Source organism: Rhipicephalus microplus, unplaced genomic scaffold (assembly GCF_043290135.1).
Source record: "Rhipicephalus microplus isolate Deutch F79 unplaced genomic scaffold, USDA_Rmic scaffold_12, whole genome shotgun sequence".
NCBI classification, from domain to species: Eukaryota; Metazoa; Arthropoda; class Arachnida; order Ixodida; family Ixodidae; genus Rhipicephalus; species Rhipicephalus microplus.
This window is the reverse complement of record NW_027464585.1, coordinates 25,311,492-25,321,996: the sequence shown is the minus strand read 5'-3', so window position 1 is coordinate 25,321,996 and position 10,505 is coordinate 25,311,492.

Genomic DNA, 10,505 nt, shown 5'->3' with positions numbered 1-10,505 from the left:
AGCGTCCGTCCGTTCATACGTTCATGTGTCCGTCCGTCCGTGCGTGCGTCAATGTGTCCGATCACGTTCGGGAATGCGGATGGCGTGGCGTGCAGCTAACACCTATGACACGCGAACGATGAAAGCCGAGCGCAAGCGTCTTCAACGCACCCGCCACTCTGCTTCGTCCATGCCCCGCCAACGATCCGCCACGTACGGCGACAATTCAGGAGACTGAGAGAGGCACTCGTTCTTCGCGTGCTCAGGCACAGCCCGCACAGCAGCCAATCGGAGAGTACCGGTAGAGCGCCATCTTGAATATCTTCACTCAACTGCCGTTTGTATGTACTTCTGTGAGACAGTGCCGTATAATATACCACCTTTTTTTCTTTCTCGTCTGTTATTCTCTCGGTTATATGCGACACATGACAAGGTAGTTTAGGAGCTTCACCTTTAATATATTTTTAAATAACAAAACAATCTCTTCACGTGCTTTATTAGATTAAGAACTAGACTTGGCCGAAATTGAGCATCATGATTATTTAGCGACTTCCGGCTAAAATGGGCGTCTTGTCGGAATCGTCCTGGTGACATTCTACCTCCCTCCACCCAAAAATTTAACAACACTGTAAACAGTGAGCTTCATTGATTTACCAAGCCCTGGACAACTCGCCGGTGGCCCGCAGACGCCTCGGCTCATAGGCGGCTACGTCCTATGCACGTCATTCAAAAGTCCCGAGCCAGCCCCAGCAGACTCGGGCCATCTGCGCTATTCATGCTTTCTGCATCCGCTGGTGTGTCCTATGCCGTCTGCTCCCTCCGTGTCTCTGACACAGGCCACAACCTCTACCCAATTCCCAGCTCAACAGCAGTTATGTAGGGAATTACACCTATTTCCTTTGCAATGCAACTTCCTATAAGTGAACTATTCGAGCGAGCATGCATCGTAGACCCGCGTGGTCGTTCTCGCCTCGGTTTTTCCTAGCGAGTATAACGCGTGTTTGCCCGTTTTCTGGGAATATGCACATGCAATAACTAGGTGCACAAATAATGCGAAATTCAGAAACATCCGAGAAGCAGACAGAAAAGCAAAGGAGAGCAGGAGTGCGATAGAAAGTTTGCGTGTCTAACTCAAGATAGCCACATAGGCATGTGGACCACGCTGTTATCTGCAGCTGCCCGATAGCAATCGCTCGGACAGTCCGGGGCTACCCACAGGCCACGCTGAAACTGACATGCGCCCGAGCGACAGTGGGCAGCGCTTCCTGATGAGCCGCGAGAAAAACGAATACGGCGCTGCTATCCGCAGCCATCCGGAGCCGTTCAGGACGTGTAAATTATTGAAGCTCAGTACATGTATTGCCGCAGCTAGCACGCAGACACCTCATTTGTGTAATTTTTCAATAATGGCAGACACATTTCTTGAAACACCCCCTACATTGGCACGCATTGTCGCATAATATAAGAGGCACAGAAGTCGAGTATTAGATGTAGGATTGGCATGCAAACTACGGTCAGTCGCATCAGCTTTGTGATCCGGGTGGGTTAATATTGTTAACCAAAGGGATACTGAACAAAATTTGCCACGAATAATTTCAACCAAAAGAGGAGAATGTGTCCTGGAATATACAGGCACCGCCTCCATTTTGCACAGAAAAATATTTTTTTTTCATTTTTTATTTATTTCCGCGGCTTGCGACCACGCCGGGAAAGTTTGATGATGCCACACACGCCTGAAACGCAAGAGCCAACAATGGCAGCCGTCGCCTGCATCTCTCGACTCGCTCAGCTACCCGTATGGTGCCCTGAACTTCGATCAACAGTAGTGATTGAGTGATTATAGAGAAGAAGAAAAAGGCACCTAATTTCCGTCAGCCTCATGTGCGACACGGCACAGTGCCTTGCAGGGGAGATAGGAAGAATGGATAAAACGAATAGTGGAACGCAACAAATTGAATGGTCACGCGCAGAATGGCAAGCAGATCAAAACCTGCCCCATGTTTCTCACGCAAAAATGATGCCCAAAACGTACTCACCCGTACAGATGAACGCGAATCAGCGTCTCAGTTGTTGCTTCGCTGTGTCTGAAATAAGCGCGGTTTTCGCAAACAGAGACTGTGCACGATTGCAGTGACTTTTGTGTGTTCGGTAACTACAGCAGAATCGTTCCGGTCAGAACTTAAGGCCATAGAACAAGTACGATGCTCCCAACCGTGAGGGAAGGCATCCGAGTGAGCATAATCCACCCCCTTCTCTCCGCGGCGCAAAGTTCGCGTGGCAGATGTGAGCACGCACCACCGCGTCACGACATTGTGGCGACGCGTGCTCATTGCACCATCTTGCTGGTAATGCTGAAAACATGGTAGTTCCCCCGAGATACTCGTCATCATACGTAAATGGTTGATATAAATAGCTTGTCGTTCGAATGTGTTCGTATAACTGCAAGCGCAATAAAAGAAGGAGATAGGAAAGTTGGGAGCCAGTTGCAGAAATCCGAAGACGGTGGCATCAACCGAAGAGAGTTGCAAGGCATCCGGAGGTCGCAGAGGACGAACCAGTCGGCGACAGCTAGGCTAGCATATGCGGTCGTGGACGGCACAACTGTCCAGCTTGAAATCCTCCGAGCGACCCCAATCGAACAACATAAAAACTAGGAGAGGCCACTCTGGCCAGAAGTGGTGGCGCTACGCAGCTTCACGCTGGCCGTAAGATGGCAACACATCGCTCACTTCTTTCAAGGGAACGCACGTACTAGTTATACCTACAGTATCACCTTCCTAGCGCATTACACGCCTACGTGTCTTCGCGACTGTTGTGGCTTTCTTATTCGTCTTTATTGCCTCACGTGCACATGGTCGGGCAGGATCTGGAATGAATCAGATGCGAGAGAAGTAGACATGGCGTCGACATGGCCGTAACGTTGTGACACTATGTGTTCATGAGCGTTTAAAGCTATGAAGAAGTACAATCAGCAGCAGGGAGATCCGATAAAATATTCATAACGTGCCTGACGTACATCGTGGTCTTCACTTGTTTGTCTGCCTCTCTGCTTGGCTGCTGCTAGATTCAACCACATTATTACTTTGTAGAGAGTGTATCGGATTCTTCATTGAAGCCTCAAACTAACATTTCTCGCATTTCGCTGTCCGGCACAGAAAGCTTTTCTTTTTTCCTCTTCGTTTCGCGTATTCTTTTCGTGGATTGCTTTACACACACAAAAAAGAAAGAACTGTCTGAAACACTGTGCCGTACGTTTGCGAGAAAATCATTTATTGGCTCAAGAAAGTGAGTAAGTGATCGCGTTGTTCGACTTTAGGAGCGAAGCTCTTTATAACAACACTCATTCGTCCCTCGTGGCCGTTGTAGTGTGTAACAAGTATAACATTTTGACCTCCAAGGTGAAGCCGGTGAGAGATTTCTTCTGTGTGTTGTTGAACAATAGAAAAATACTGCTTAATGTACATGCCAATGGCTGCTAAAGGTGAATGAAAAAGAGGAGCATTCGGCTTTTAGTTAACGCATAACGCTGCAATCCCATTTAGCAGCCAATGGCATGTAAATTGAGCACTATCTGATAAGAAAGGGTTGCTACGTTATACTCGCTGGGTTTAACCTCCTTAGTTTCAGAAAGGTTTAGCGAGCGTTGAGCCGCAGTGCCATGAATACAATGAACTAGTATATACCATGAACTCTAGGTGGTTAAAGGTGGGAAGTAGATACGAAGCGCAAGCCCTAGAAAGTAAAAGCTGAATTCTCCTGTCTCTCATTTTCCATTAGCAGCCATCGGCGTGTACATTGAGCACTATCAGACAGGAAAAGGTTGCTACGTTATACTCGCTGGGCGTAACCTCCTTGGTTTCAGAAAGGTTTAGCGAGCGTTGGGCCGCAGTGCCATGAATACAGTGAACTAGCATATACCATGAACTCTAGGTGGCTAAAGGTGGGAAGTAGACCCGAAGCGCAAGCCGTAAGAAAGTGTGCGTGTGCCACCTCTCGTTTAGCCCTTGGAATGTTCGCTGAATGACGGTGCTTCTATATTTGGAATATATGATGAAAAGATGCGAGATGGTGGTGGTTGGAGTGTTGAATAGATGGACGAACGGACACACAGACAGATGCATGGATGGACGCATGAACGGACGCAGGGGCGGATGCATGGACGAACGCAGTGATGGACGCACGAACAGACAGACGAACAGAAGGGCGGATGGACGCATGGACGGTCACACAGACGGACGCATGGACGGACGGAAGCAAGAACGAGTGGACGGACGAATGCTTCGCCCCACTCTCCGTCATTTACTCTCCGTCATTTATTCCATGGATACGCTGCTATTTTTTTCTTGTGCCAGTACATGTATTTTATTTCCGTACATGTCTGAGGTAGTATATGCAACGTGTAGTTATGCTTAGTACGAGTGTGGCGTTCGCAAGTTGACTAAAGTTAATGAGAGCCACAAGAGAGAAGTTGTGAATCTAGAAAAATGTTTGTTAGCTAAAGCTAAAGCGTAATTTTGAGTGAACACTCCTGCCTCGTTAACAGCTTGGGCAAATATATTTTATTTTGTGGACATATTTTGCGGACGTAATGTGCGGACGTATTTAACACCGCCTTGGCAAGTGTATTTACTAATGACCATGCCATGCCTCTGATTGTACTAAGATCTCGGTGAATTACCAGTGAACTAACAATGCCTAACAATATATTTTCCATTGATGACATAATATCTTGCATAGAACGTCTCAAGTTAACATCATCAGCTGGTTTTGACGAAATTGTTTCGAAGTTTTTACTTAATACTAAGAACAATTCGGCTGCTTTCTTGTGTCATCTTTTCTTAATCCCTTTCAACAGGTCACTTACCCGATGACTGGAAAGTGGGAAAGGTCGTTCTCATACATAAGTCTGGCAGTAAGCAGTCACCATTAAATTATCGTCCAATCTCGTTAACAAGTATACCATGCAAAATCATCGAACATGTCATTTATTCACAAATCATGACCTTTTTAGAATTAAATGATTTTTTTAATCCTTCACAGCACGGTTTTTGCAAAGGCCTATCTTGTGAAACTCAGCTAGCTAACTTCCTTCATGATTTACACTTAAACTCAGACTGTAACCAGCAAACTGATGCCATCTTTTTAGATTTCGCTAAAGCGTTCGATAAAGTGTTTCATCAGCTCCTTCTTTTTAAACTTTTTAGCTTAAACATTAACCCTAACGTTCTTAATTGGGTTGCAGCATTTCTGAGGAATCGCTCCCAATCAGTTTTTGTTAATGAGTGTGTTTCTAACCCTCTTCCAGTTAAGTCAGGTGTTCCCCAAGGTTAGGTGTTAGGTCCTATACTGTTCCTAATATACATTAACGACTTACCTTTGCACGTTTCATGTCACATTCGCATGTTCGCCGATGATTGCGTCATTTATCGTACTATTACGAATCCATATAAGCAGCAAGCACTTCAACAATATCTTAACTCTATTCAAGCATGGTGTGACCATTGGCTCATGACACTTAACCCAACTAAATGCAAATCACTATCTTTCTCACGTCGTCAAAACCTTTAACTTTTCCTTCCACACTCGGTAATGTTGACTTGGACAGAGTCGAATCTTATAAGTATCTAGGTGTAACATTGTCAAATGATCTAACGTGGGGTGCGCATGTCACTAACATAATAGCGGGTGCTAACAAATCACTTGGATTTCTGAAACGTCATTTACGCCACGCTCCCAAACACCTGAAACTTCTAGCCTACAAATCTATTATCAGGCCAAAGCTTCAGTATGCGGCTGCCATTTGGAGCCCGCCTCAGGCTTATTTAACAAATTCAGTTGAGGCACTGCAGAACCGCGCGGTACGATTTGTTCATTCATCATATTCATATCATGTCAGTGTGTCATCATTGAAAGAAGAATCATCTCTATTAACTCTTGCACTTCGTCATCGCATTGCCACCCTAGCTCTGTTCCATAAGTTCTATTACAGCTCACGTGACCGACCGGACTTTATCACCACTCCAGCTCGCATATCTCATCGCACAGGTCATGCCCTACAAGTCACCCGTCCACGCAGCCACACCAAGACATTTTCTGCCTCCTTCTTTCCACGGGCATCATCTGAATGGAACGACCTTTCCCACAGCACTGCCGCCATTACCTGCCCGAGTTTATTTTTACAAAACGTAACACATTGTCTGTCTCGCAATTAACATACATGGTTAGCATTTTTTGGATAATTTCTCTACATCCACCCCTTATGTAACACCCCCTAGTGGGGTCTTTAAGGTAATAAAATGAAATGAAATGAAATGTAATGAAATTTTGCTACGACGACAACTGCTTCTGATTGTTTTTCGCAAAAAAACGGTGTAAAAGCATAGAAAAAACTTTTGCGAAGACGGCAAAGAAAACGTAGCCAACATTTTTATTTTTTAAAGACTATGGTCTTTCTTGGAGACCTTCGGCGCAAAAATTTTGGTCTGTCTGTCTGCCTGTCTATCTGTCTGTCTGTCTGTACATTTCTCTGTTTGTCTACTCTTAACGGCATCGAGTACTTGAAACGACCGACCCCATCAGCAGTGCCCACCAACGTTGCTCAAGATTGAGCGTTCATGCTTGTGCAATCGTCAATAAAAAACAATTATTGCGCATGACTGGGGCACAATAACAACACGTATGTGTTCTGCATGAGCATCTTTTACTAGAAAAGGCATACTTAAGTATTTTAAGGACAGTAGCGCTTATCACGCTGTGCTGACCATGCAACGCTTGCACGGAACGGGGAGTGTTTCTAACGCTTTGCTAAGACGAGACGGTGGTGGCACCAACCCTTCGCCTTGCGTTCTACACCTTATCAAATCCGAGACGGGCACGCAGGGTGTGCGCCCTTCGCTTTTCAAGATTACTGCCAGATAGCGCTCATGTCTCACGTGTGATGTGGCTTGATGCGCTTGTTCGCCTCTGCTGCACGCTCGAGGCACTCTAAAGCAGCACCTGCAGAATACCACTTACCGATTTTCGTGCGCAAAACATTAAATAAATGTTTTGTTCACTCTCTCCACCCGCAAGACTATCGTCTTTTGACGACATTTCCAGAAACATGCAGATACGGGGATAATTTTTTTTTCAGTTCATGCTGGAGTCAAGTGCTGCGGCAACTACTGTTCTGTTGCATTGTGCAATGTATGCGTACTTGTGTTCATTTATTGCAGTTTTACTGTTCTCTAGATCTGCGTCTAATGTTGCTTATAGGTTTATTTCTTGCGTATAATTCATACTCATGATATCGCAGCTGTATTTCCGCGTCTTGCAGTGTAATTAATCTCTCTCTTCGTGCCCGCGTTCATCAAGCTGTAACAAAGTGGGTATGTGCTTACCAGAATATCAGTTGAAAATAAATGTTCTCGCTCCTCCAACAATGGTCATCTTTTATTTAAAATGCGGGCATATACACACAATTTGCATCATGCGCTTGCCGCTCTGGGGTGCAGCTTACACGAGGCTAGTCAATGCATGCGAACGACGCGGTAAACAAAATGAAACTATGACCGAAGAGACGAGCACACAAAAAACGTTCAAGTAGCTGTATAATATTCCTAATCATAGAATATCCTAATATACATAGGAGAGAACTCGGGCACTAGCGTCTATGGGAGCTGCAACGCACGGCGCTTCAGCATGAAAATGATGGGTAGTACACACATTTTTCTAATCTTCAAACTTCTGGCCTGCATTTGGCTCCGTGTGTGTTCGTGTGGCTTAAAGTTGTTTTCTGACTAAACAAAAATCAGCAAATGGTCAGCGGTTGCGCTTCACCACCTTATTCTTTTAGACTTGGCTTTCCAAATTGGGTCACGAAGTACAAAAGGGTTGATTGCTTCTTTCAAAACAAAACCGAAACATAGCATTAAACAAAGCCGTAAATACGATTCGCCACCCGCAAGTACGATGACTAGGCAAATGTGTGTACTCCCAATCATTCCCGTGGGCGCTGAAAGATCGCAGTGACACAGTCCCGTCTATTTATTTAGAAAACTCCATGTTCTTAATCGCTACAAAATAGCCTCTGAGGCGTCTTTTTTTTTTGCGGTCTCTCATTTCTGAGGCTGCGAGGGTTCGAAATGGCCATTTCGACCTCTGCGAACCCAAACCAGTCGCAGAAGCCTATGGGAGTGTCCTCTCTTAACTTTTTATAACTACTCTATAACTCTCTATCAACAGCACCGGTAGCCAACAATGCTTCCGGATGGGTTAAAGTATCAGCGCCTTTACGAAAAGCGGTTGAAAGGAGAGGAAGAGAAGGAAAGAGGAGGATAGGAACACGTGCAACATGTATGCGGCTCGGCGATTGTGACGTCATGGCTTGCGCTCACTTGCAGCCACCACGCGCTGACAATCTATCAAAAAATACAGCCAACTGTTGGAAAATATATACGGAAATTTAGCTGAGTTCAGCGATTTGATTTGATTTGATTTATATGGGTGTTCAACGTACAGAAACCACCATATGATTATGAGAGGCACCATGGTGCAGGACTCCGAAAATTTCGACCATCTGGGGTTCTTTAACGTGCGCCCAAATCTGAAAACACGGGCCTATGGCTTTCTCCTCTCCACCAAAACTGCAGCCGCTGCAGCCGGGATTCGATCCTGCGACCGACGGTCAGTAGCCGAGTACCTTAGCCACTAGACCATCGCGGTGGGGAGTGGGGTTCGTTGAAATGGTCACATCTTTCAAGTAGAATTTCGAAATTTTTTAGTGTTTTGTAATTTTACAATTCTTGTTCAGTATGCCTTTAAGTTCTCTAAGTAAACAGAACGACGGATGGGACTACTGATGGTCCGACTTTCAACAGGAGAGCTGCTTTTGCTCCTCAAACCCTTGGAAAGCGTTCACGAAACTGTCGCCTTCATGTCGGCACGCTATCTCGTTGTCTACTTCCTTATCTCCTTCATACCCCGAACAAGTACGCTCCACAGCTGCTCTGATCACTCTGACAAAAGATCCAACAACTCAAAGGGGTGATGGTACGAATAGAGAGAGAAAACAAGAGACATTAAAACAGAGCAAGAAAATGGCAGATAGAGCGAAGGAGATGAAAAAAGATGGTAAAAAATAGGTATTAAATATGCAGCACGAAGCAAATAGATACAAAAAGAAACAAATGGAGATTGATTGATTGATATGTGGGGTTTAACGTCCCGAAACCACCACATGATTATGAGAGACGCCATAGTGGAGGGCTCCGGAAATTTCGACCACCTGCGGTTCTTTAACGTGCGCCCAAATCTGAGAACACGGGCCTACAGAAACAAATGAAGAGAGATCTATAAAAGGCGGAAACGAGAAAAAGTGAGAAAAAAAAAGTAGGAAAGGAAGAGGGTGGGGACGTGAGTGAGACTTTTGTGATGCTAATGACGGTATACTGTTCGCCATATAACGTAACACTGGCCACTTTACGTGTTCGTGCCCATAATTCGTAACATTACAAATTCGTAACAATTGTCACGCGACACAAAATCAAGTAAAAATAGTGAGGTGATGCGTTCCCATCGAGCATGACGCTAGTCACTCGACGTAATTTTTTGTGCTATTCGTCAAGTAACATGCGGCCGCCAAAATCACTTTTGCCACGATGAGCGCCAGCGTCAATTTTGTCGCCAGTGTACGAGCGTTAGCGCCCGCTTTTTTTATTCACTTCGAGAAGGCGTCAGTTCGTATTTTTTGCCGAGCCCAGTAGCGTTTTCAATGAGCATTGGTCCCATGCATATAAACCCCAGGTACTACTTGTTCAAACACATCTATATGCTTTAAATGCTAATATATTCGAGATCGTACCATCTGACAAACCAATCGGTAAAGCGCAAATGAAAGTTGACGATATCTTCCCAACGAATTTCTTCACCCTCTCTCAAAAAGAGATGGACTTCTTATCTGTAGGATGAACACGTGTGCGGTGAGACAGTAGCGATATGGTGATGGTGACGCTTGTGCGAAATTTTTTGATATTGTGGTGGACACGTGTTTTTTGCCTGCCATGATATATATTTGTTCGCATTTCCTAATAAAGATCAGTTGTAAGTCAGCGCTCTGTCCTGTCTCTTCCTTTCTTCCTGCCGTTGTTTGCGCTGTGTCTTTAATCATGAATTTCTTTATTATATGGCCATTCATTCCCTTATTAAAAGAACACCTGTCTCAATTAGGTACTAACATAAAAACTGCAACGGATGCATCTATGAGTGCATCTATGAAAGCAGGTGTGGGTACTTTTTCTCTCCCATTATTCTGGTTCTTTACATTACGCCTCCCAGATTATAAACAATATTTGAAGCGGATTTAACGGCCGATATACTAGCTCTTCGTAAACTTCCTCCGACTCATTTGACAGCTATGATAGTGACTGACTCGTATTCCGTGTGTGCATTTTTATCATCGTCTTCGAATTCAGCAGTACTAGAAATTTTTAAATATTTAATCCCAGCAAACATTCGTCTAGTACGAATAATATGGGTGCCAGGCCATT